The following is a 27,370-nucleotide window of genomic DNA, read 5'->3' as shown; positions in this document are numbered from 1 at the left end:
TTTCTCTTTCTGATGACAGACGCTGGGTGAATGTTGCTTGTGCTGATGTACAATTTTTTTTTATTTTGCTATGGAGTAGATAGTCCGTCATCGACAATTGTCCCAAAGCTCGCGTGTCTGCGTTCGCTTAGGTCACCTATTAGATGCGTAAGCGAGTTCCACTCGCATGTCGATGCCCACTACAAACAGTTCTAGTTTCTTCACACACTCGCGAACTGCCTCTAGGGCACCTGTTCTCTCTACTTCATCTTGGTCAGGCAAAAAGCCTCTCATTCGGTTCCCCGGTCACGGAAGCAGTGACACTCATGAAATCATTCCTAACGAGCTTGTACACTCCCAGTTGCGACGTCCTACCCACCGCACCGGTAGTGCGCACTCGAAGCCGAGTTAGAGCAGGATCAAAGGCAACGCCTTCTCACTCTTAATGTCAGCTAAGGCGTCAAAAGTTCCCGCTTCCACGCCCAGACTTAAACACACCACAGACAAGCTCTCTGCTAATGGTACAGGTAGACACATATTCACTTCCGTTTATTTGTTCAAAATTCATAGAAGGCATAGACTCGGGCTGTGCGCACTGTGGACCTCCGAGGTACACAATTCAGCAGATTCTCTGGCGGTGCCACGACTTCCGTGGAGGCTCAGCGTAGTTCACGGAGGAAGACTGGCTCCGGCTCCTCACCAGCTCCGCCAAGGGAGAGCAGCTCAGGGCTGTTCTGAGAGCCCGCGAAGCCACCGATAGTTTCAACCTCCTCCCCTCTTTCATTGTGGCAGCGGCTCGCAAACGGTACCCGGGGGCACTCTTCATATGCTCTGCACCGAACAGTTATGCAGTTATGTGTATGTCTGTCTGGTGACGATGATAATGATAAGCATATATGTTAGTGCGGGTATGAGGAAACCAGACCATATTTCTGTATTCGAAGATCAGTCTGACGAATGTTATGTGAACAAGGGTCTGTGTTGACAAGTTTGCCATTTGAACTGATATGTGAAGGAAATTATTATTATTTTTTGCGTGGAAGATGTAGCACTGTGATTATAGTACTCGTTTTACCTTAAGTGGGACGTTATTGTTAAGCCTAGTTAATTAGGTTTGTGCACTGTGGGTCAAAGCAGTGTCTTTCATATACTGTAACAAAAATTTGAAGTGTAGCCTTTCTTCGGTATGGTCATACAATCCGATTTTTTTTAACATTGACTGTCATCTGCCAGTCTGAACACAATTCATTAATAGCACAAACCGATTTGTCGAGCAAGTATACAACGGTCATTTTTAATTTGTGTCTAAATGATAGAGGTATCCACAATTAAGCTAAATTTAGAGTCTAAATTAGTATATATACATCATTATATTACACGCTAAATAACAAGGGCCCGATCACTAAACCCTGGGACGCAGCGAACGTGACCGGTGCAATAGCTAATTCGATATATTCAAAATGAACAAATTGAGAAAAACTAAACAAAAACCCAACCGCCCAATCAATAATTTCTCCGTCTATGATAGTGTTTTTTTACTCTACTTATTAGCTTGTTGTGACAAACGCAGTCAAATGCTCTCGGAAAAAGAAATAATATTGCGTGAGTTTGGTTGTCTTTGTCAATGCCAAGCGTGAGATCGTTATCTATTTACTTATTTATTTATCGATACTGCAGGCCAATATGCTGGCCCATGCAGGAGGAGCAAATACAATAATACAATGACAAGGCATTCACAAAAAGACTAACAATGCAAGAAGAAAAACGTACACTGCAAGGCGCATGAGATTCACGACACAATTCGAAGAAATGTTTAAACACTAAATATTAGGAGAAGTGGTTTTTCGATTCTTTTGTAAAGGTTTCTGATTGTATGACGTGAACAGGTAAAGAGTTCTATTGTTTTATGTTGCACCGAAAAAAACTGTTCATGTGAGATTTGGTTTTGGCGAATATAAGCATGAGAGAAAAGCTGTGTCTGTGTCTATCTAGTCGACCGTGCGTTTAGGGGCACTAAAAAATGAGGCTTCTGAAGGCCAATTTTCCCATTCATTATGTTGTGCAGGAACATTAGGCGACTAAGTTTACGGCGATGTTCTATTGAACTTATTTTATTAGTAAGCATTAGAAGTGAAGGGGAATGTTCTTTTTTCTATTTTCCCAAAATAAATCTAACAGCCTTCCTCTGCACATGCTCCAAATTCATGATATCTTTTTTGTTGTGAGGATCCCATACAACCGCTGCATATTCAAGTTTTGAGCTCACAATTGCGTTGTATACCAAAAGCTTCGTACTCGTAAAGCTTTGCTAAGCTTTTTTTTTCAAAAACCACAACTTGCGCAAGGCTGAAGAACATGTAAGAGATATATGATCTGACCAAGTAAGTTTGTTATTAAACGTGACGCCTAAATATTTATACTGGTCAACCTCAGTTATTATGGTGTCGTTCAGAACGTAAGAAAATATGCTAGCTTCTTTTTTTTTGTTGCATCAAAACTGTTTTTGTACATTTATTTCCATTCCCCAAAGTCTACACCACTCTGAAATAGCTGTGACTGATTGCTGCAAGCTTTGGTGATCATTCTGCCAGGTAATTTCTTTATTTAAGACACAGTCATCTGCAAATAAGTTTACATGCACGTCACTAGGGAGTGTTTCCGAGATATCATTTATATAGATCAGGAATAGGAGTGGTCTCAGTACGCTGCCTTGCGGCACGCCCGAGGTTACATGGCGCGCAACGGACGAGCATTGCTTAATTTCTAAGAACTGTTGCCTGTGCTGTAGGTATGCCTGGATCCATGATATATTGTTTGAAGGGAGACCAATGCACTCAAGCTTGTAGAATAATTTTCCGAGAGGCACCCAATCCAAGACTTTGCTGAAATAAAAAAATAGCATGTCAACTTGTCCGGACGAGTCAAGTACTTCAGAGATATCATGAACAACTGACACAAGCTGAGTTGTATTCGATAACCCCTTTCGAAATCCATGCTGTTGCTGAGAGAGGACCTTGTGATCGCTCAAATACTGGTGAATAAAACTTGCTACAATGTGTTCTAATAATTTGCTACAAGTACTTGTAATAGAAACTGGTCGATAATTAGAAACTGCAAAATATTCTCCCTTTTTATAAATTGGGACAACTCTGGCTTTGCGCCAGTCGGATGGAATATTCTCTAAGCGTAAACGTAACTTCAAAAATTCTGTTAAAAAGACACAAATATGTTCCGCATAACGTCGTAAAAAACATTTGGTATCCCGTCAGGGCCTGCAGATTTACGTACATGAAGATTAAGAAGCATTTCCAAAACACTTTCTCGAGAAATTGTGATCTCGTGCATTACAGGTCTTGCATTGCTCAGTTCATAACAGTCTAATTCAGAAAACACACCCCTGAAGTAATCATTCAAATGTTCTGCAATTTCTTGGTGGTCTTCTACAATTTTACCATTAATGTTTACTTTTTGTGCGGCTGTTTTTTGACTGGCCTAGGTAGCGCCAAAACTTTTGGGGAGAGTTTGTAATAAAATCAGGAAGGCTATAATTGAAAATTCTATCTCGCGCCTTTTCCACTTTAGTCAGCAAATTATTATTGTATTCTATGACCATTTGACTCTTGGATTTATCTTTCTTTTTCATTCTCTTGAGTCTGCGCCTAAATTGGATAATGTCTCTGCTTAACCAAGGGTTAGACAAGGGTTTCTTAACGCTCTTCAAAAGAAGAAATTTGTCAATACAATATGTAATGTAGCCCGTAAACACTTGCCAAGAAAGCTCTACATCACTGTCAACAATATTTAGGTGCAAGTCTAAATATTCGATAATAGATTCATCATCCGCTTTATGATAATCTCAAACTTTTTTTTTCACAAGGTAATCGTACATTCTTACCACTCATTGATACCGTGAAAGAAACCAACCGATGATCAGAAATGCCATCTTCAATCTCAACAACTCTTTCGCTGAAAACGTCACTAACAAATAGCAATCGAGAATATTGCCACCACGGGTAGGCGCATGTACAACTTGATGGAGATTAATGTTTAGCAGAATATCAATGAGTAAGTCAAAGGACAAGCTATGTCCATATCTCCAATGATACCAATCTATTTGTGGGAGATTAAAATCGCCAGTAATTATTATGTTTTTTTCTTTAAACTTCAAAATGTGATCATATAACTTCTGCATGCACTGATCATCAGCATTTGGGGCTCGATACACAGAACATAATATGAATTGCACGCTTCGAACAGTGACACTCAAAAATAAACTTTCATGTTTGTCAATCTGATCTAGTACTCTTACATCAACACTGTTTCTTGCAGTGACTGCAACACCACCACCTCGGGAAGATCTATCTTTTCTAAACGATTGATGGTTTGGTGAAACAATTTCATCATCGCGCACCCCGTCATGCAACCAAGTTTCACAATTAACGCACACATGAGGATTGTATACCAGCAAGGTATCATGCAGTTTTTCTATTTTGTTGACAATACTTTGGGCATTTAGCGAAAGCAGTCGCAACTGCCGATACTGTGACTGCTATTCTGTATGTCGCGTTTGTGTCTCAGAGTTTTGCTTTTTCTTTGGAACTTCTTTCCGTATATTGTGTGCGTCATCCCAAAAGTAGAGAGCACCGTCAATGCGAATCTTATCATGGACAAGCTTAACTTTCTCACCGCTTGCTCTTTCGTCTTGTGTACAGCTCCACAGAAGTCGGCGCCTGCGCAATGTGTCTGCACAATAGCCATTTTTCAATGAAATGCCTGTTCCCTTTAGCTTGCGTGCGTTCTTTAGCAGTGCTTCTTTTTCATGGTAACTCTGAATGAGCGCAATGACCAGCCTTTTTGAGTGTGCATTTCCAAGACGGTGAATTCGCGCCATAGTTGTACAATTTATCCCTAGCTTGTGTAGTGATCAAGCTATGCCTTGACCCAGTGGGTCATTCGCCACGCCGGATTAGTGCCAAAAGGATAGTCTCGCCACGGCTGGATGGAGGAAGCAACAGGGGCCGACTACACGAGACGGCGCCCACTGATTGACAGCGGCGCCAACTGTGTGGAATGTTGCCAAAGAGGGTTATGGAGCCACCGCTCTATCTCCCGCCTGGGCCACGCATTGTTAGCGCGTTAACCAGCACACGACGACGGCGCTGGTCAGAGGGCTCTCCCCAGAGGATTCCACGAACCTGCCACCTCTCTAAAGGGCGCGCTAAGATCTTCCCGTGGGAACGCAGAGCGATGCCGGCACCAAAGGGGTCGAGGCGCCCGTGCGTCTTCCGCTCTCCCCCTCCCTGTTCTACGGCAGCGCTGCGACTAGTGGCAAGGGTGTGTGTGTATGTGCAAGCCAGTGTTGTGCCTCTATGAACATACATGACGGGCGGTACTTCACTGAGAGTAACTTCCACATCACCATTGGTCCGCATTGTTTTGTGTAGTGATCCCCAACCTAGGGACCTAGGGAACGGGGGTCAACAAAAAGGGCGTGCAGCGCCTCGCCCAACTCTCTTCTCTTCTGTCTTCATCTCGACAACTCACTGTAAAGATGTAAATAAATCCGTTAAGTTTGCTCAAAGCTCTCCCCTAGTCCTTGGCTCGACGGAGTGACGGCGACCGGCCCCACTACCCGCAGACTGCGGTCGCCACGACGCGCTACAACTGGTGGCAGCGCTGGGATGCTTGTCTTCCGGCAATGCTGTTTGCGCTGAGATCGGTCACTCATGAAGCGACGGGTTTCAGCCCCGCGGAGCTGGTTTACGGACGGACGCTCAGGTCTCCACTGCGACTTTTGCGCGAAACCTGGGAGTCAAAGAGTACCGACCCTACGGTGGTCGAGTACATTCTGGAACTACAGGAAAGGCTGTGGTGTGCTCGCGACATTGCTGAGGTGAACATGAGAGAGGCGCAAACCAAGAGCTACTACGATCGAAACGCGAAACTGAGAGCTTATCAAGAAGGCGATCAGGTAATGGTCTTGCGCCCCTCGCGAGCAAATAAGCTGGAGATTGAATGGGAGGGGCCCTTTCGGGTTGTGAAGAAGCTCTCGGACACAAATTACGCACTGGAACGTAAAAGAAGACGCCGAGAGGTTGTCATTTACCACCACAATTTAATGAAGAGTTATGTGGGAGAAGTGCAGAAAGTGAACTTGGCTCTTAACAGCACGGAGGAGCTAACACCTGAAATTCCAGGCTTGGTGGAGGTTGGAAGATCAATGGAGGTTACCGATGTCATGAAACCGAGGGCTTGACTGAGATGCAAAAAGTCGACTTACGCAACTTGTTGTCAGAACACATCACTGTTTTCTCGGAATGGCCAGGGCGAACTGAGGTTATCACTCATGACATTGAGCTAACTTCTGACACCACTGTGAAGTTGAGGCCGTATAGTCTAGCCCCGCGACAGCAGGAGATCTTGAAAAAAGAAGTAGATCGAATGCTCGAGCTTAAGCTTATCGAACCTTGCGAAAGCACCTGCACGTCCCCTATGATTCTCGTTGAGGTTCCGGGGAAAGATCCACACCCTTGCGTGGATTACTGCAAACTTAATGCGATCACGAAGGACCAAACCTATCCTATACCCAACGTAGAGGAGCTGGTGGAAAAAGTGAGCGCCGCTAAATAAGTCTCGACTTTGGACTTAGTAAGAGGCTATTGGCAAGTTCCAATGACTAAACGAGCTAGTGAGTATGCGGCCTTTGTGGCGCCGACGGGCACATTTAGGCCCTTAGTTCTGAGCTTTGGCCTTAGGAACGCCCCCTTTTGCTTTTCAAGGCTAATGAACCGAGTTCTGCAGGAGGCTGAAGGCTCTGCTGTTCTCTACTTAGACGACATCGCTATTTATTCCAATACATGGTAAGATCACCTGTACCATCTTAGCGATGTCCTTAGACGTTTGACGCACGCTGGACTGACAGTGAAGCCGGCTAAGTGCCAGCTAGCTCGCGCCGAAGTACGGTACCTAGGGCACGTGGTAGGGCAGGGCAGGAGGCGACCTGACGAGTTGAAAGTAGAGGCGGTTAGCGAGTTCCCGCAACCAGAAAGAAAGACGGCTATCCGCTCCTTTTTAGGGCTGACAGGGTATTATCAGCGCTACATCCCTCAGTACTCGGAGGTAGCCACTCCGTTAACGAATGCACTGCGCAAGAAGGCTCCAGAAAAGGTAGTTTGGAGTGTAGAAATGGAGGGCGCCTTCCAGGGGCTCAAAGCGGCTCTTGTTAGCCCATCCGTACTGCATGCACCGAACTATGATTGTCCTTTTATTGTGCAATGCGATGCCAGCAACAGAGGCTTAGGAGTAATACTGTGCCAGGAGGATGAGAACGGGAACGAGCACCCTGTGTTGTACGCTACCAGGAAACTCTCTGTTCGTGAGGAGGCCTACAGTGCTTCAGAAAAATAATGTGCATGCATTGTGTGGGCTACCCAAAAATTAGCCTGCTACCTCTACGGAACTTCTTTTGTCTTCGTCACTGACCACTGCCCACTGACATGGCTATCGCAAATGTCGGGAAAGAATCCACGACTACTACGTTGGAGCCTTGCGCTTCAGGAGCTTAACTTTACTGTGAAGTATAAGAAGTCGTCCGCGAACGCCATTTTTGGCACATTAAGAAGAGATTTTTAGCTTTTTTTTTGCTTTTGCTTTCTTTTGTGTTCAGTTAAGGGGCATTTTTCCGTAATGGTTTTAAGTGGTCTTTTGAGTAATCGAAGTTTTTGGCTATCACCAAGAGTATTAGTGGGGTTGCCATTTAAGAAAAAGAAAGCGTAGGTGCATTGTGGCACATTTGAAAGACCGGCCTGGTTGCCGAAAACTCATTGCCGACGCTTGCTGGTTCTAGCGGTTGGTCTTTGTGGTTTCAATGGTGTTGGAAGACTGCGGTTACTGTGATCTCTCCCGTCGAGCAGCTGATACTACCCGACTTCCGAGATCTTCCCGTCGGCGGAGGAGCTGTAGTGATCAAGCTATGCCTTGACCCAGCGGGTCATTCGCCACGCCGGATTAGTGCCAAAATGATAGTCTCGCCACGGCCGGACGGAGGAAGCAACAGGGGCCGACTACACGAGACAGCGCCCACTGATTGACAGCGGCGCCAACTGTGTGGAATGTTGCCAAAGAGGGTTATGGAGCCGCCGCTATATCTCCCGCCTGGGCCACGCATCGTTAGCGCGTTAACCAGCACACGATGACGGCGCCGGTCAAAGGGCTCTCCTAGAGGATTCCACGAACCTGGCACCTCTCGAATGGGCGCGCTAAGATCTTCCCGTGGGAACACAGAGCGAGGCCGGCACCAAAGGCGTCGAGGCGCCCGTGCGTCTTCCGCTCTCCCCCTCCCTGTTCTACGGCAGCGCTGCAACTAGTGGCAAGGGTGTGTGTGTATGTGCGAGCCAGTGTTGTGCCTCTATGAACATACATGACCGGCGGTACTTCACTGAGAGGAACTTCCACATCAACATTGGTCCGCATTGTTTTGTGTAGTGATCCCCAACCTAGGGACCTAGGGAACGGGGGTCAACAAAAAGGGCGTGCAGCGCCTCGCCCAACTCTCTTCTCTTCTGTCTTCATCTCGACAACTCACTGTAAAGATGTAAATAAATCCGTTGAGTTTGCTCAAAGCTCTCCCTTAGTCCTTGGCTCGACGGAGCGACGGCGACCGGCCCCGCTACCCGCAGACTGCGGTCGCAACGACGCGCTACACTTGTCACGAAAGACGCCGTGAACAACCTTATCCCTTAGCTTCACCTCTGTTTCATTTGGCTCGTCCGGAATTCCAAAAACAATCAAATACGAACGGCGACTGTGGTTTTCTGAATCGACAAGTTTTTTCCTGTTGAATTTTGAGTAATTTTCGCACTGCATTCACAGCCGCGTTTACTCCCTCGTGTTCGCAATTCCTCGCTTTTAGTTTAACCATGCTACATCCCAAGTTGCTTAGACGCTTTTCAAGGCCTTGTACAGCTTTCTCTGTGGATTAAAGTCGCCTTTTCAAGGAAGCAACGTCTTCTCTAAATGTCTGCTGGCCAATCACTAATGATTACAACATTTCCTTGACAGAGGGGCCCAGATTCTCTTCGACATCACCACAAAATAAAGCGTGTATGAAAATAAGCAATCATAAGCAATACTGAAGCACACACGTGGGCACGTCAATAAAATCAGGTATCTGTCATCACTGCGTATTGTACTATTGTAACTAACCTGAACAACAAAAAACGAGACGCATGGTCAGTGATCTGCGCCCAGAGTTTTCGCCGTGCCCACTGGCAAGACCGTCCTGCGATGCCTTCTTTATAGGGGCTGGTTCCGCCATCGTCACGAACCCGTGACTCTTGCTCCTTGAGTCAAAAAGCGTTAGAAGGAGCCATGCAGCCTTGCCGTCGATGTCACATGATGTCGCTGCTGGCAACGGCTTGAATACGGGCGCATCGAAGAAGGGGTGGATGTCAGGAACAAAGCCTGAAAAAAAAACGAGACGCGTGGTCAGTGATCTGCGCCCAGTGTTTTCGCCGTGCCCACGTATGACCTCGGTTGTCTGCATTGTGCTCGATAAATCCCTAGTTACAAGACAGCAGGCACTTGTTTAAAACAAGTGTTAAATATATTAAAAAATATATGTCTGAGCACTTTGCATGTGAAGGTCGTTATGATTCGATTTGAATTTAGATTAAAGAGATTTATCTAATTTCCTTATCGGATTATTTTTTAACCATTTGCCAGTCTCGAGGTAGTTGCCAGTCTTGGTAGTGATGACAAACACGGCCGAAATACGGGCTGAAACACTGTACGTACCTTTCAAGAAATCACATATTGTCCCGGCCGCACGCTTTTTCAGTATCTAGGACAAGAAGAAGACTAAACGCGCCAGCGCCTGTGATGACGAGTAGGTCTATAGGAGAAACAGACCGCGAAGAATCCTGAATTATCCGAGCTTGTTGGCGCTGTTTCGAGGACCGATTGAACCGAGTGAACGACAACCAATAACAGGGAAGCACCCGTTCTCTTATTCATCTGCGTTACTTGCCCTCGCTCAATGTGCGCTGAAAAGATTCCTCAGTTATGGAACTCAGGAAGACGTCCACTGCAACGCTAAAGACCCCTACCATGGACCCACTGTATGCGCGTGAGTGCGATGCTTTACCGTACGAGCGCCATGCGCACCATGCAGTTCGTGACAGCGTAGCGCTTCGATGCATACACCCGAATCGTCAAAAAAGTGACGTGCTTCGTAATTAGTAAGGTACTGGGTATCTTGAAATAAGTTTCACAGGGGAAGTAATTACAATACAACTATTCTTACTTCAACTGAAAAGAAATTCGAGCGTTTCAAATTTACAGCAAGATGTGATCGACTGCAGGTAATTCATTACATGTATCGTACTATGTACAACTCTACGTGCGCAAGTGATGCATGAGGACTCCGTAAGAAAAACACACACAACGTAAGGAAAACATGCACAACATTACACATGTCTGTGTAACGAAGTTACACACGAAGTTGCCTTGCCGTTGCTGGAAGGCCAAACAAAATACTAGAGAGTTTTAGTACTGCGGAATGGTGCTACGTACGCATCACGCAAGCGCCTTGTGTTACGTGGCGTCGTTTTCCACTAATCGGCTTTTAGTACGCCGTAGTACCCGCGTACGTAACGAGAGTGAAGCGTGTTTCACCATCTGGTAAATGACAATAGAAGTACGTGTTGTTGACAGCCAATGTGAGCCAATCCAAGTGTTATAGCCAGATTATGGCCATATTTTTTGAGCCAAAGAGCCGGTCAGTGCTTGCCTTCGATGCCGCCATTTTGCAAAACGAAGCCTCGCCCTGTCGCGAACTTGTTCGAGAGCGGCGCGATCAGCTCATACGTACGCACGCACGCATCTCATGTGTGCGTACGTAGTGGCTGCGTACGTAACGCGATACGTGCGAGCTGCGGCCTGCGCATGCGCACTACGCAGAACCTGGCGTCCTTACGTATGCAACGCCGCCACATACGCAGCGTACGCAGTACTAAAACTCTCTCTTAACGTGATAGCGGTAAATAGCTTGTTCCATAGAAATTCCGGTGTCGGCGTCAGTGTCGGTGTCGTTTATTGTGAGCGAAAAATCAGCGCTGTCGGTGAGCGAAAAACCGATAATAATGCCTGTGAATGATTAATGACAGCTTTCGGTCGAGTGAGAATAGAACCCAGGCCTGTTGCGTGGAACACAGGAGTTTCAGCGTTATTTATAGAAAGTGCTGCAAAAAAAAGAAAAAAACGCTGCATGAATGTCACGTAGTGGGAAGCGTCTCCTTTACACGTGTATAGTTTTGCACGGCAGAAGTGTAGAATAGCTCCAGGTGTCAAAACAAGTGAATTGGGCACTGATTGCTCGTTTTAATGGCCAATTTATTACAAAGTGTTCATATTTGATCACCATCAGCAGCAAACGCATGAACAAAATTAACAGCTGCGTAGATTTGCGTATTATCTGACGAACACATAGAGGGCTGTTCGCTGAATCGCAAAAGGAATAATCAATGCGCAACTGTACTTTCAGTAGCTTAGTTTGGAACAACCGATGATACGTGCACACACGTTTGTTTCCTTGCTGAACGCTGGAGGTATCTACCGATTATCGAGACCAGGCAAGCAATTTTGAAGGCCACGCGTGAACCAATTGCGCTGTTGCATTCTACTCTTGAAGGCGAAGCTGAGGCGTATGTAGAGAAAGATTAAATGGCGAGCCTCCCGTCGAACTACCTATTATGCTTCACTTCCCATGAACTGGCGCTCTTTGGCCATCAAATGGCCCTTGCGCCAAAAAACACCATATATCATCATATTATGCTTCACTAGTCTCTGATTAACAGGGCAGACGCACCGCTTTATTTCTTTTCTCCTTTATATATATATATATATATATATATATATATATATATATATATATATATATATATATATATATATATATATATATATATATATATATATATATATATATATATATATATAGAAAAGAAGCTGCTACACGTACGAGAAAGCAAGCAGTTCCTTTATAGATTAACGTTTCGGCCACGGCACGGCCTAAGTCGGAGAATGAAAAGTGAACAAGGCATTTGCCGCTTTTAAAGGCCACTGAAATCTAAAAAAAATGTCAGGAGTTCAAAATCAAACATCGGTGACAATTCATTTGATCTATCCCCTCGAGTAACAAGATAAGTGCTACAACTTAAGGAACGTATGACTGGGAAGCCATCGCATCAGTGAAACATATACCAGTAAAGCGGTGATGAAGCCGCGAAGGAGACACGAGAGATTAGGGCTGCTTGCGAGGCAAAACAGATATCAATCGCATATACTTCGGCACGGCACACATAAAAGTACTGAAAGATAACCTAACATTTTTTTACAAGTCACCACGGCCGCTATAGAAAATATAGAACGTGCGACTTTAATGCATATGCAGTGGTAAAAAAAGTGGGGTGCATTAGAAAAAAAAAGAGCGTGTGTGACGGGAGGGTGGAGGATAGTGTATGAATATGATAAACTTTGTCACCCACAAAGAAAGGTGACACGTCTGATGCTTTTGTTGATGCCACCGTGTAGACTGTTGAATTTATTGATGACATAGCATTCACGAACTTCTCAGTCATGATGAGTATCAAATCCAGACTGTAGTATGGTAGCCTTGATGTATGCGAAGGGGTGACCTGGCATCTGGACATGTTTTGATAGTGGAATATGAGGTAGGTTGGAATCGTGGGCTCTATGGTTGTTAAAGCGTAACCTGAATGACAATTCGGTGTGACCGATGTATTGCTGGTAACATGGGGAGCAATCAAGCATGTACACAACATTGTCGCTGTCGCAAGTGAAGTCTCTGTTGATTCTCATGGTAAAGCTTGAAGCGCTGCTAGTTACGGAGAGCGAAGTTGTCATGTGTGGGCATACCTTACAATGGGGTTTATTGCAAGGGTGACAGCCAACATAGTTCGGTCGGTTGTTTATTTTGGACAAAGTTAAGGTATCACGCAGGTTTCACGATCGGCGATAAACCACCTTGGGTGGTTCCGCAAAGATGTCTTTTGGGAGGTCACTTTGAATCAAGATGTTGTGGTGTTTCTTCAGAATGTTGGTTACATTCGGAGCTGATGCGAAGTGCGTTAAAATCAGATTTACACTGTTACGTGACGAGCTTGTTGATGGTTTGTTACCCGTGAGCAAATCCTCGCGGTCGATGTCTTTTGCCTTCTTGAGGGCATCGTCAATGATTCGTGAGGGGTATCTTTGTCTGGTTAGTGCACCTCTAAGGTACTCACAGCTGCGAATGAACTCATTGTTGTCGGAGCAGATACGTTCAAAACTAATGGCCTGACTGTATTGAATGCTGGTTTTGCATTGTTTTGCATGGCTACTTTGAAAATGAAGGTATTGATGTTTCTCAGTCGGTTTCCTCTACAGCTTCGTCGTCAGCTTTTGATGGTGCAATGTTACCGTGACATCAAAGAAATTGACACTGATAGCTGAGTATGAACTAATGTTTTTAGCATATCACATGGGAGCGGTGCCGTCGTGTGCTTCTAAACGAGTTCTATATTCTTCTGCCAAAATGGCCTGAAGATTGTGTGCTTAGCCTATGGTAGTGTTTTTTTAGTTTGTTTTAGCGTGGATTAAGTATTTTGAGCATTTATTTGGCTAACGAAATTATATCTTGCAAATCAAACTAAGTAAACGCCTCTTGAATTGTGATCATTCAGATATAAACTTTCTCTAATTCGAATTTGAAAAATAACACTGCTTAAAAGGAAATGAATGAATAAAGGGACGAAATTAAGAGATATTGCAAAATGGTGCAAAGCTCCACGAGTGTTCACTATGCCACATGAACCATAAGAAGGCATCTGAAAAAACACATGGGAATGAAACTAACTAAAACAGATTTGACACTTCGCGTTGAGTCTAGCTCTGAAAGTGAGGCAGGTTGGTGCGAAAGGCTGCGGAAAATTCTGGGACCTCCTTTACGGGTTCGTTGCACCATCGCCTAGGATCACCGTACAACGGATCCACATAGTGATTACTAGAGCAGAGCGCGTAGCACGATGCGACGAAAAGAGATCTGTCCTGAGCAAAGCTCGACAACCTTGCATTCGCACTGCTCAAGTCCTGCACGACGGACAGCCTGTATGCGGACAGGGTAGCCAGAAGTGCCTTGATGTCCACGTGGTACGGTGGCCAGTCTAACAATACAGTGTTGTTCGCAGGTCGTACATGTCCCACGCGACTTCGACTACGGCTTTGGTTGTACATCAGCTCATGGAACAGGCCTCTGAGCACTTTGTCCGCAATAAGGCGGCCGGCTCCACCGTAGTTGACGCCTAGTGGAAGGTCTGAGTGGTACAAAGGAAACACAAAGTAGTCCTTGGATATGGTTAGTGTCACACGGAAGCTCCATCGATGGCTCTGTAAGGAGCCTGGCTTGAGAAAGTTACTAATGTCTTGCTCTTGTAGCCGCCATCGTTCGGCCATTAAATTTAGCCAGTCGATGAAAAAACGGGCTCTTTGTGATGGTTCTGGCAGCACCCCAGCCAGGAAGCTGTCGCCGTTCCACGGGATGTCGGTGCTGTGGGCACGGAGCTGAACGAATACCTTACTTCGATGCGCCACAGCATCGCTGGGGGCATCTCTCACGTCTCTAATGAAAGAATCAGATTCCAGATGTAAAGGAAACAGACTCAGCCATCCGGTACCTACTGCATTCTCAATCTTGACAAGACAGTGGTGTGCATGAGCCGATCGAGGCAGACCTGCGATCTCCAGTGTGACGTCCGCAATTTCTCTGTGGGCCATCCAGCCAAGCTCGTGGGCGACGCGAAGACCCAGGCTCAGTGTGAGCGCCTGTTGTGTCTCGCCACGAGTCCCGAAATGTAGACAACAGAGCGCAAGAGACCCATGTTTTCCACTTGCACGACGTCGTAGGGTAAGAAGCGTCGTGCCCACATTAAGTACTCGTTGAAGAGCAGGACCGGACGACCAGTTGGAATGGGGAGAATCGCTGTCTCGGTAAGGTCACGGCTTGACATTCGTACTAGGCGCGGCTCAGGCGCTGTCATGGCTGGCGCTAGCGTGTCCAGTGCTAGTTTGTTCATCGTCTCGATAGTGGATATGATTTCGGCAGAGCGTGACGCTGAAACATCGAAGAGGCGCAGCATTCTTCGAACGTACTTTTGGTAGCGGAGCGATCGCGTCGACCCCGTTGGATGGCCGACGAATAGCCGCATGGTAGCGATCCATGAACGAGAAGCGGCGCTGGGAACGAATTTCAGCACCGGCTCAGTGCTCCCACGCGAAACGGAGACAGTCTGACGTTGACTTGGAACCATAAGTGAATGTTCCAGTTTCCAGAGAGGTCGAGAAGAATCGCCAGTGGGTCCCAGGGGGATTTTTCTGGCCATGGCAGATAGTGTTCGGTCATAAACTTCTTCAGATCTCTCAGGCTGTTCCCTGACAATTCCATGCAGGACTTTGCCAGGGCGGCTACCTTCTTTTCGACGCTTGACGAGGACGAAAAGTTTCCGGCCTGCTTCCGGCCATTGTAGAAAGCCCGCTCGACCTCATCGAGCGCACGCTTGTGAATCAAGTCTTCATCCGCGTCAACGACAGAGATCAGATGATGTTGGTGCTTCCAACCATCGCAGACAAACCCGTAGAAGTTCTTACAAGGATCTCGGGACTTGTTAGTGGAGGTTATAATGGCAGCCATGTATTGCTGGCATGCCATTTCGTCGCAGCCAGAGAAGAGTGGTAGGTCTGCGTGGTCCGCGTAGACCTTCCTTTTGCTGGCGTAGAGGATGTCACGGTACTTAATACGGATCCAGATAGTCGAGCTAAGGTAAACCACAAGAGTGACGCTATAGAGGACTGGCGTGGCGGAAAGGATAGTCTGCAATCTTTCGTTCAAGTACCAGTTCCCTCGACGAAGCTCAACTTCAGCGCTGTTGCGTTCCTGCGAACGTGAAGACAAACGCAGAGGCATCACTTCATATAGTGGTTTAAACGAGGAGAGTACTTTAGTACGTCATGATTGTTAGTGAATGTTTTTCGCCGTTGTTTTACTGTCATAGTACTAGCCACATCAGTCATCCAGTACTTATTGTCGATTGAGGACATGCGATCAAACGAAACAAATGACATTGCGGACCTCTTCTACAGAGGTTTTCACCGTTTAAGAAAACCTGACGCTACCTAGCTTCACTGGCTTCTTCTTCAGGAATCAGACAGCCTGGGATGTGCAAGGCTTAAATGCGATTGCTTGTCGTGTGCGCGAGGTTTGTCGTGACTCGTTGCAAGCCTTGCAAGTAGAGAGCAATGTCTTCGTAGAGTGCTTAGTGTTTCCCGCTGTCAGCCGAATGTGCCAGGATTCGAGAAGGTGCTGCCGGGCGAAGGTTCGTTTAATTTTTTTAGGATCACCGCATCATTGGGACTTATATGGAGGTCAAACCACACGCAGTATTCTGCCAATACGCTACATTCACTGTTCAATTGACGGGGGTCAATCTGGTTCTTCTTTTATGAAAGTTCTTAGTTTACTTAATCTATAGAAGTGAGGCAGTTGGTGCGTGTCATATAGTACATGACGCCCTCAGCTTTTTTACGCAGGTGCGTGAACTTCAGGCCGAAGGAAGAAACTACTGATGGTGTGTTAATGGGTTGTGGGCATACACCGCCACCAGCAGTTTCATCTCTCAGCCCAGAAATTACTCACCTGCGGTAAAAGCTAAGGGCGTCGTGTACCAGATCGCCTGTGCCGACTGTCCTTCTCCATACATTAGGGAAACCAAGAGCTTCCATAAAAGAATGTGGAGCATCAGAGTGACCTCCGTCAATTGAACAATGAACGGAGTGCAGTGGAAGAACACTGTGAGTGGTTTGACAACCATTTAAGTCCCAACAACGCGGTGATCCTGGAAAAAGAACGGAACCTTCGGTGGTGGCTCCTCCTAGAACCCTGACACATTCAGCTGACAGCGGGAAATATTAAGCACTTCACGAATACATTGCCCTCTCTCTACTGCCAGGAATTGCGACGAGCGACGGTAAACATCGAACGCACGGCAATCAATCGTATATAGGCGCTGCACATCTCGGGCTTTCTCACTTTTGAAGAAGCCGGTCAGGCTTCAAAACGCAGGTAAAAGGGGCCCTGAAACCCTTCTCTGTACAACCTCGGTATTCGCTCACAAATTTAACACCACAAAAGTTTTAAAAATCCATCCAGCACGAGCGGAGTTACACAGATTTGTCACACGTTGCAGACACATTCTCCCTTCTCTCGTCCCGACAAAAGTGCTGGAAGCTCAGCAGGGAGGAATGGGAGGGGCTAACAAATAACATTTTGCGTCTCGTGACCTTGTGCATTTTTCTTTTTTTTTTCGAATACCCGGCTTTCTCAGTGCGATCTCGCGCGCACGCCTAGACAAGTGACGGCCTCTCGCGGCGACCTATGTAACAACCGAGCGCGCCATGTTCTAATCAGCAAATCGCTGATAGATAGGGTTACTGGGCTTATTTTCGGGGATCTGTCGAGATAAGGGTAAGCTATTTTCAGCTCACTTTGATAATTTATTGTAAAATTCAGGAAGCGTGCTGCGCTATAATATTTGGCTCACGTGTTGTCGGGACCCTCTACTACCGATCGGCAGCGTTTTCTGACCATGCTCAAAAAGTGTTACAGGGCCCTATTAAAATAAACTTTGGTTGAAGCTTTCATTTCTCCTATTCTTAAATTGCAGTATCTTCCAAGGAAGCTTATTCGCATGTTTTAATAAGTGAATTACAGTAAAATTTTGTTAACTAGCATTTCAAGGTACCGGTGGAAATCTCTGAATTAACAAATTCCGAATAATCATACATTAGGCAACCAAGAAATGAATGTGTATTACCTGCACACTTTCATTTTATTGCTGAATGCGGAAATTCGCTACTTAGTTTGCATAAAGCACCGTAATGGTTTTCGTCATCCAGCAACTTATTTCGCAATGCTACCATTGCGCAAGGCCCCCATGTCTTAGTCCGAAACATCCTCTGCACCTCATTACGTGTTGCCACCACCACAGCCACGATGCCCACGGAACAATATCTTTGCTTTCTTTTTATCTTTCATCGGTGAGCGAAAATAATTTTACCGCAGCGGTTTAACCGCTCCATTACAGCCGATTTGAAGCGAAGAGCGCAATTGTGGATGGACAGACGACTTTTGGAGTGCCGGCAGCCAACAAGGGGCTGCATTTAGTGGTAAACGAGCAAGCACGTAACGCTGTGGCCTTCCTGTTACCATGTGGTTCGCAATGCTGGCCATGGCAATGCGGACTGCGCCACCTCGTTTCGGAAGCTTGCGAACGTCGTTTCGGTTCTTGGCTTCGCACATTCGCGGCGCATCGCGCTGGGTGTGCTACCAGAATCATCCGAATCCAATGGGTTGGCACCAAAGGTACAGAAAAATTAGGGGACCGTAAAGCTTCGCATATGGGCGTTGAACGCGATAGCGACATCCTGTTCCTAGTCCGTATTTCAAACACTTGGCGCATGAAATCATTTCGCATTTGCTATGCACCCACAATATGTGGCCTCACGGGAATACGCGCAGTATAGCGTGTGTTCCTCTTGTGTTGGCGTACTGGCTTTCAACCGCGGAACCATTATAATAATCACATGTTCTTTTCCTCTATAGAAACTGTGCTCCACTGTTTATTTCTCGAAAACAATACCTTTAACGCCAATTATTCGCGTGACATTTCATGGGTCGCTAATTATTTGGCATTGTGCCATTAGTTTGTTACTCGTCAAGAACTCTGTTACAAGCCCTTTTCGAAAAGCTTGTCTAATCCACCTATCGTAAGCTGGCTTACGGTGTTGAAATCGTGACCTGCGAACGCCTTCTCTGCTCTTTCATCAGTTAACCACAGGATAATAATATTAGCTGCAATGGCTATCCTACCCTTTTTGAGGCGTGGAGGAGCCCTACCGATATGGTGGAACGTTATTCACATAACCTGGTCTACACAACCCTAGTGCCACCTTGCCACATTCATTCCAGAGCAAGTAAATCATGGTCATCCAGTAATGTCATATACGCAGTGCCGATATTGTGAGGAACCGGTTTATTCAGCCAGGCTCGAGCTAAATCACACTGGTGATGATATTTACAGATGATGAAGATGTACAGGTGATGATGATATCTATGAGAATGAAGAGTCATTCGCTTGTCGTGCTCACACTAACTCCCCCACGCGGTGATAGCGGCCACCTGATCGCTTGACAGTATTATGCAATGCGCCGAGCATAAGGCTTTAAACGAGATACCTGCACTATCTCTGTTCCTCGGCAACGATGATCATGATTAGAGCTAAGAGGAGAAACGCGGAAATAGACAGGAGATGTCTGTGTGACCACCGTGTACGGCCTAATGAAGCGACTGATGAATTTGTCGCATAAGCCGGGGACGCGTAGTGGGGTCCATAGAAGAACTTCGTCACCAGAGGAAAAACTCACAGGACGGCGAGACGAGTCTTAGCGAGATTTTCGAGTGTCTTGAGATAGGCCGGTGGTAATGCGGGCCTGGTGATGGCAGTTTGCGAGATGAGAAAAAAATTCTTCAGGGAAAGGAGCCGTCGAAGGTGCAGGAGCCGAAAGGAAAGAGACATCCGGAGCGAAACTCGGCGAGCGACCATGGACGAGACAAAATGGAGAAAAGCCGGTAGTGCGTTGAGCAGCCGTATTATTATAGGCGAATGTCACGAAGGGTAGAAGTGCATCCTAGTTCGTGTGGTTGGGGTGAATGTATATGGTGATCATTGTCGATAGGGTCCGATGAAACCGTTCAGTCAATCCGTTGGTCGGCGGGTTGTAGCTAGAAGTTGTCTTGTGAACAGTGTTCGAGGAGCGCTAAACTTGCTCGAAAATGGAAGAGGGAAAGACTTTGCCACAATCACTCAGGAAAATGCGTGAAAGTCCATGACGCAAAAAGATGTGGCCCAGAAAGAAATTGGCGACCTCAGTGGCAGTCCCAGAAGGTATAGAAGCTGTTTCCGCGTAGCGGGTAAGGTGGTCGTCGATGGCCGTGACAATCCAGCGATTCCCATTGGATGATATAGGAAGAGTGCCATACAAGTTGATTCCAACGACTTCAAAAGGCGAGGCGGGACAAGGAAGAGGTTGCATTAAGCAAGCCGGAGCAGTTGTCGGTCGTTTTCGCCGTGTGCAATGGACACATCAGGCAACGTACTTAGTGACGGCTGAAGAGAGGCCCGGCCAAAAACAACGACTTCGTATTTTGTCATAAGTCTTGTGATAGCCTAGATGAGCGGTGGTTGGATCATCATGAAAGGCTTCCAGAACATCACGTTGAAGAGAACGTGGGATGACGGGTACGCACTTGTTTTCATCGATGTGGTAAATGTAGCGGTATAAAACACCACCGACAAGCTTAAATTGTTTAAGCTGTCGACGGAGTCTGGCGTTTGGAGGAGTAGTAGAGCCGGTCAAGCGGTCAACAATGGTGCGGCAGTATGGGTCGACACGTTGTTGTGAAACAAGGACGGGTAGGGTGGCAGGTTATGAACTTAGCGCTGCGATTGGAGAGATGCTGTCATTTTGGAGTATCGATGGTGAGTGGCTTCCACTGGGCAGAGGACAGCGCGACAGAGGATCAGCATCTTGATGCTTCTTGCCAGATCGGTAGGCGACATCGAAATCATACTTCTGCGAGCGAAGCGCCCAGCGACCGAGGCGACCCGATAAGTTTTTCAGCGAAGAAAGCCAGCATAGGGCGTTGTGGTCGGCAACGACGGTAAAATGACGGCCGTGAAGATATGGTCGGAATCTTTGCACTGCCCAAACAACAGCAAGGTACTCCTGCTCAGTGATAGTGTAGTTTTTTTCTGGAGCGGTAAGAGCACGATTTGCGTAAGCAACGACGCGTTCGCGTGAGTTTTTGTCATGCTGCAAGAGTACCGCACCTTGACCATGACTACTTGCGTCGGTATGAAGGATGGTTGGTGCGGTTGAATTGAAGTGGCACAGTACCGGACCCGACGTGAAGGCTTGCTTCAATGCCGTGAAAGCGCTTTCGCAGTCTTCGGACCAAATGAAGGGGACGTTCTTTGCGAGGTGTTGATGGAGCGGAGACGCATGTTCTGCGAAGCCACGTATGAAGCGCCGGAAGTAAGAAGATAACCCAAGAAAGCTGCGCAGGTCCTTTTGACGTAGTGGACGAGGAAAATCGAGGATGGCGGCAAGCTTCTTGAGGTCCGGCTGAATTCCTTCTTTGCTGACGAGGTGGCCGAGAACCTTGATTGTCTTGCTAGCAAAGGTACATTTCTTGGTGTTAAGCTGTAGACCGGATTTCGCAAAGCATGTGAGGACTTCGTCACAACGTTGTAGATGCTGCGAGAACGTGGATGACAACACTACTATGTCATCGGGATAGCACAGACACGTTTTTTTCTTTCTAACCACGCAATACGCCGTCTATCATGCGTTCGAAGGTGGCGGGTGCATTACAGAGTCCAAAAGGCATCACATTAAACTCGTACAACCCATCTGGCGTTGAAAAGGCGACCTTCTCTTTATCAGACTTCGACATTGGTATCTGCCAGTAGCCTGACCTAAGGTCGAGGCTAGAAAAATACCCTGCGCCCTGTAATGAATCCAGTGCATTGTCGATCTGAGGGAGAGGATAAACATCCTTGCGCGTTATTTTATTTAGCGCACGGTAATTTACGCAGAAACGCACTGTCCCATCTTTGTTTTGAACGAGAACAAATGTGGATGACCAGGGACTCGAGGAAGGACGTATGATGTAGCGTCGTAGCATGTCTGAGACGTTTTCCTCGATGATCTTGCGTTCTGCCTGAGACACGTGATATGGACGCCGATGTACAATACGAGAGCCGTCAGTCTGGATGCTGTGAGTAGCGGCGGTAATCATGCTGAGGACGGGCGAGTTCACGTCCAATAGAGAACGGTGTCTATTCAACAGGGTGAGCTAACTTTCAGTTTGATCAGGTGTAAGCCAGTGCTTATAGTTGCCGACACAGGTGTCAAATTGATTGATATGTGGGGTTTAACGTCCCAAAACCACCATATGATTATGAGAGACGCCGTAGTGGAGGGCTCCGGAAATTTTGACCACCTGGGGTTTTTTAACGTGCACCCAAATCTGAGCACACGGGCCTACACCATTTTCGACTCCAACGGAAATGCAGCCACCGCAGCCGGGATTCGATTCCGCGACCTGCGGGTCAGCAGCCGAGTACCTTAGCCACTCGACCACCGCGGCGGAGACAGGTGTGGAAGAGGCATTGAATGGCAGTGATTGCGACTTTGGGACATCGCTGTGGTGTTTGTTCGGAAGAGTAACAATCGCAACAGGCTCACTGTCGACGGCGCAAGATACTGTTGAGCCACAGGGGAGCAGTACACACTCAGGTGTTCGATTTATGGCGGCTATGTAGGTAGACCCATCGAAGAAGCGAATAAGCCCTGGTGTGAACACAATAGCCCTACGTAGGGTATGGCCGTAAAGGAGAATTAGTACGTCACCATCCACACTATCGGTGCAATTAACACTCATAATTCCTTCGATGTATGGCCGAAGTACATAATCTGACGTGGTGACAAGGCGGATGCGTCCCTCGTGTTCAAGCGGAGAAGAGTCAGTGGCACTTAGATGCAGGAGGCGCTGATGACAAGATATGAAAGCCGACGCAGAAGACAAGAAGTCCCACCCCAGAATGAGAGCGTGGGTGCACTCACAAAATACCGCGAAAACGATGTGATGACGAATGCCTTCGATGCAGACACGTAAGGTGCACTGTGCAAGTGGATGAATGAGAGCGTTGGCCACCGCACGGAGAGGTGGGCCGCCATAAGGTGTGGTGACTTTTCGAAGGCGGGAACAAAAATCAGCACGAATAAACGAAATGGCAGCGCCAGTGTCTACAAGAGCCTCAACGCGTACACCTTCTACAAACACTACTATCAAATTCGATGGCCGCTCTGGAGGAATGATAAGCTGTCCAAGGGATGCAGTCTCCCCTCCTAAAACTGCATTGGGGAGTTTTCCGCGTGGGCGTTCGTTGAATAGGAGTCGGGCCACAGAGGCGACACTCAATGGCGACCTGGCGAAGGCGACCTGAGGCGAGACGTACGGGAACTCCCAGGCATGTATGTATGGTAGGTAGGAGACGGTGAACAGTAATAGGACGATCGGGAGGGTGGTTGTAGATAGTTCATGGTCGGACGGAAGCTTCGATGGTCTTCTGGAGCGCAGCTGCGTTGCTCGTCTTGTTGGCGCCTTCGACAAAACCGAGCAATATGTCCTCGATAGCCGCAGTAGTAACAGATTGGTCGAGGTGGGCGCTGAGGTGCGTAATAAGGGGGTGCCCGCACTGGCGGTGACAATGAAGCCACAGGCGTATTGTCTGCTAATGTAGGCACAGAAACGGTGGGTGCGGCCGAGAGCGCGGCAACATCGGCGTACGTGCGCGTCTGGCGCACGCAGGGACCGTTGGAACACGTCGGACGTGATTTTGATCAGGTCTCGTAAGCTGTCTTTTTCAGAAGGGAGAGTAACTTCCGCAGCGCAGGAAGAGCAGCGCCCGTGAAGCTCTTCACGAACGATGTCGCGAATAAGCGCACGCAAGTCGAGGGGTGCAGGCAAACGAATGTCGGTGGCATCGGAGCAGAGGCGAAAAGACTGAAGCTCGTCAAGTTGCTGCCAGATGGTTATCACGTCCTGGGTGGTGGAAGGATTTTGCGGGGCGAGGGCGTTAAAGGCGACGGTGTCAATGCCTTTAATAATGTGGCGTATTTGGTCGTTCTGGGACATGACGTTATTAACGCACCTGCATAGTGGAAGGACATCCTCAATATAAGAGGTGTAAAATTCACCCAGCAGCTGCGTGCGTTCAGCGAGCTGCTTCTTTGCTGCCTCAGTGCGAACTGTTGGGGCACCAAATATTTGACTAATTTGCTGCTCAAAAGTGTCCCAGTCGGGAAGATCCGGGTGGTGGTTCCAGAACCAAGTTTACGTAACATCGGAGAAGTAAAATGGGACGCTGCGCATCTTCTGTGGATTGCCCCACCTGTTCAAATCACTGACGAGGTCGTAGTTTTTGATCCAGACTTCGACACCATCGCCTCGGAGACTGAAAAACACGGGTGGATCACGCAGGCGAATGTTGTTGGACGGAGTGGGTGGCGGTGGCTGCAGGAGGACGGCGACGTTGGGTGGGTCAGGGTTTTCTTGGGCCGCCATGACTGGGGGTTGTACGCGACGACTCGAGCGGAGCTCCAGCGAGAAAGGTCGAGAGGACTTGAGGGAACAAAAAGCACCATCCACCACTTGTGAGGAACCAGTTTATTCAGCCAGGCTCGAGCTAACTTACACTGGTGATGATATTTACAGATGATGAAGATGTACAGGTGATGATCACATCTAAAGAGAATGAAGAGTCATTCGCTTGTCCCGCTGACAATATTATAGTTTCGGACACAGACACAGTGGTCAATGCCCACTAACACGGAATGACTTCTAGGCCAGACAGCAGACAGCAGCAAGTGATACTCTCGGCCGCACGCTGAAGCCCATTCAGTGGGTGCTGCTAGTAAACGTCGGTCACAAGGTGTGACGTCACAGTTCTCTGGCCAGATCGGCTTCCACGGGTCGGTTTGTATGTGTGGGTTTAATGTCCCAAAGCGACTCGTGGGCTACAAGCGATGCTTTAGCGGACTGCGTATAATTCTTCAAGGTGCATTGAAATCGCACAGGAGACGAGGCTCTAGCATTACGCCTCCATCGAAATGCGACCGCCACGGCCACCATAGCAAGCAGCCAATCCACCGTAAGTACTGTGCTCCTGCCGCGGGCACCTGTGTGCGCGGTCGCTCGTCGAATCATTACCATCATCATAACCGGCTCTGGCGGCAGCAGCAGCAGTAGCAGTAGTGCCCTACGACTTGCGCTGCAGGGCAAAGGCAACCCAGTCCTGTGATTGCTGCTGCCACGTCATCTTAGAAAACTCTGTCATCTAATCTGTCCATCTAATTTTACTTCTCGCCCTCACGCCCCGGCCATCTATTGGCATCCAGTCTCTTGCTCTTAATGACCGACGGTTATATACCTACGTGCTACATGCCCACGTCATGCATATTCCTTCTCGATAAAAGACATCTTTAACTCCCGTTTGTTCACCCCACGCACTTAACCTCTCTTCTTGTCCTTTCGGTTACACCTTTGACTTTCCTGATGCATTACCTCTGCGTTGACCTCAATTAAGTTCAACCCTCATTGTTAGCCTCCATATTTCTTACTGTTGGATGAGTTAGACTGTTAGCCGAGATGGTATTCCATTATCAAGAAAACTACCCAAACTGTGTTGTCCTTCTCTCTTTTCGTCTACACTTTTGGAACAGTTTTCTTTATAATACATATTTTTTCTCCGTGCGTAAGTACCTGTAAGAAGTAACTGTTACATACTTGTCCCTTCAGGGATAACTGCAAATATGATTTGCGAATACCCGCCGAATGCACTCCATTCCCTCCTTAATCTAAGTTATTTCGCTCTCACAGTTTAGTTCTGTGGTCACCTGTTCAAGGTAGACGTATTCGTTTACCACATTTAGTGCCTCGCTGCGCCGCCGTGGTGGTCTAGTGGCTAAGGTACTCGGCTGCTGACCCGCAGTTCGCGGGATCGAATCCCGGCTGCAGCAGCTGCATTTGCGATGGAGGCGGAAATGCTGTAGGCCCGTGTGCTCAGATTTGCGTGCACGTTAAAGAACCCCAGGTGGTCAAAATTTCCGGAGCCCTCCACTACGGCGTCTCTCATAATCATATAGTGGTTTTTGGACGTTAATCCCCACATATCAATCAAATTTAGTGCCTCGCTGCCTATCGCAAAGTGCTGTTTTCTTCCCAGACTGTTCAACATTACTTTAGTTTTCTGCATATCGATTTTCACACCTACCATGTTCCTTTGATCATGATGATGATGATTCTATCTGGGGGGATTTATATCCCAATACCACGACATGATTATGACAAACGCCGTAATTGAGTGCTCCGCAAGCTTTGACTACGATGTTTTCTTCAACGCGCGCTGTTATCGCACAGTGCACGGACCTCGACCCTTTCACCTCTATTGAAATGTGACTGCCGCAGCCGCGATCGAACCCGTGACCTTTGGGTCAGCAACTGAGCACCGTAGCCATAGTTCCAACGAGGTGGACATACTGCCATTCAGCTTTCCTTGTCCCATTACTCTTGATTTGCAATCCGTCCCTAAAGTTACTCACCAAGGCAATGTCATCAGCAAATGGTACCTTAATAAGATAATCTGGCCCAATAGATATTCCTTACTGTTCTCAGTTTGACACCTGAAAACCTTCGGTAGGCACGCGATAAACAGCCTTGTAGAGTTAGTGTATCCCTGCCTTACATTCTTCTTTATTAGGATTTTGTCGCTTTCTCGCCAGCAGCCCGTTTACGTGACGTCATGATGAGCTTTCGATTGGTCTATATATGAGGGATATCAGTTGTGAATTGCCACCATGCTTTTTCGTATACTCATACGCCCGTTCTACCTCCTCTCGCATCAATATATCGAGCGCTTTCAACTGATTTCACTTTCTTTGGCGCGTTTTCGACAGTTCCAGTGCAAATAACAGCGTGTTTCCGAAAAGCGTGAACTCTTGATGAACTAAATGGTTTGGCATGAAATTTTACACTTGTTTTATGAATGAATAAGTAGTTAGGAGAAGATAGCACCTGTAGAAGGATTATAGTGAAGACGAGAAAAAAACCAATCTTTCGTCTTTGAACTGTGCGAGCTTTTGGGGTCCTTTGATATAAGCACACGATACTATTACTCTACGTAAAAGCTCTATAATGCGCGCACTAGGCTCACTAAGAAAGTTATCTCGAGGTAGGCATGCTTATCAGAAACCCACCTGGTTTTCCGGCGCTGGCCCTGGGACTGCAGGTGGTTCCAATGCGGTGCCCGTGTTGTCACCGCGGGCCGCAGCATCGGCTGCACGGCGTGCGGCAGCGTGCATCTGGCGAACTTCGTGAAGTTCGTGCTACTCGAGGCGATGGAAGCCCGGCCGTCTCGCCGGGAGTGTGATGCGCCTGCGGCCGCCGAATGCGACAACACCAGAATTCGAGGAACTTGAACTGCTGCTACTGCTGCTGTAATTGCTCGTCCGGGCATCTGAAATCGCATCGCTCAATGCGACCTGGTCTTCAGGGCAGCTGAACATCGTCCTGCATGCGAAAGCGAGCTTTAGAAAAAAACGGCTCGCTCTGGAAGCTGTCAACCGCTTCGTCAAGGTGAATCCGCGTTCCACAGTG

The 27,370-nt window shown here is 47.4% G+C and overlaps 1 long non-coding RNA gene across 1 annotated transcript; it reads right to left on the bottom strand.

Annotated features, from left to right (window-relative positions):
* Nucleotides 1-532: 532 nt before the first annotated feature.
* LOC142786234 (uncharacterized) lies at nt 533-27,365 on the bottom strand. Its single transcript, XR_012888991.1, has 3 exons — nt 26,971-27,365; nt 9,184-9,441; nt 533-810 (listed from the first exon to the last, which is right to left on the bottom strand). It is a non-coding gene; the product is annotated as an uncharacterized LOC142786234 (long non-coding RNA).
* Between the last annotated feature and the right edge of the window lie 5 nt (nt 27,366-27,370).

This window comes from Rhipicephalus microplus, chromosome 2 (assembly GCF_043290135.1).
Source record: "Rhipicephalus microplus isolate Deutch F79 chromosome 2, USDA_Rmic, whole genome shotgun sequence".
Lineage (NCBI taxonomy): Eukaryota > Metazoa > Arthropoda > Arachnida > Ixodida > Ixodidae > Rhipicephalus > Rhipicephalus microplus.
Note: the sequence above shows the minus strand (reverse complement) of the source record. Positions and strands in the feature narration are given on the sequence as shown.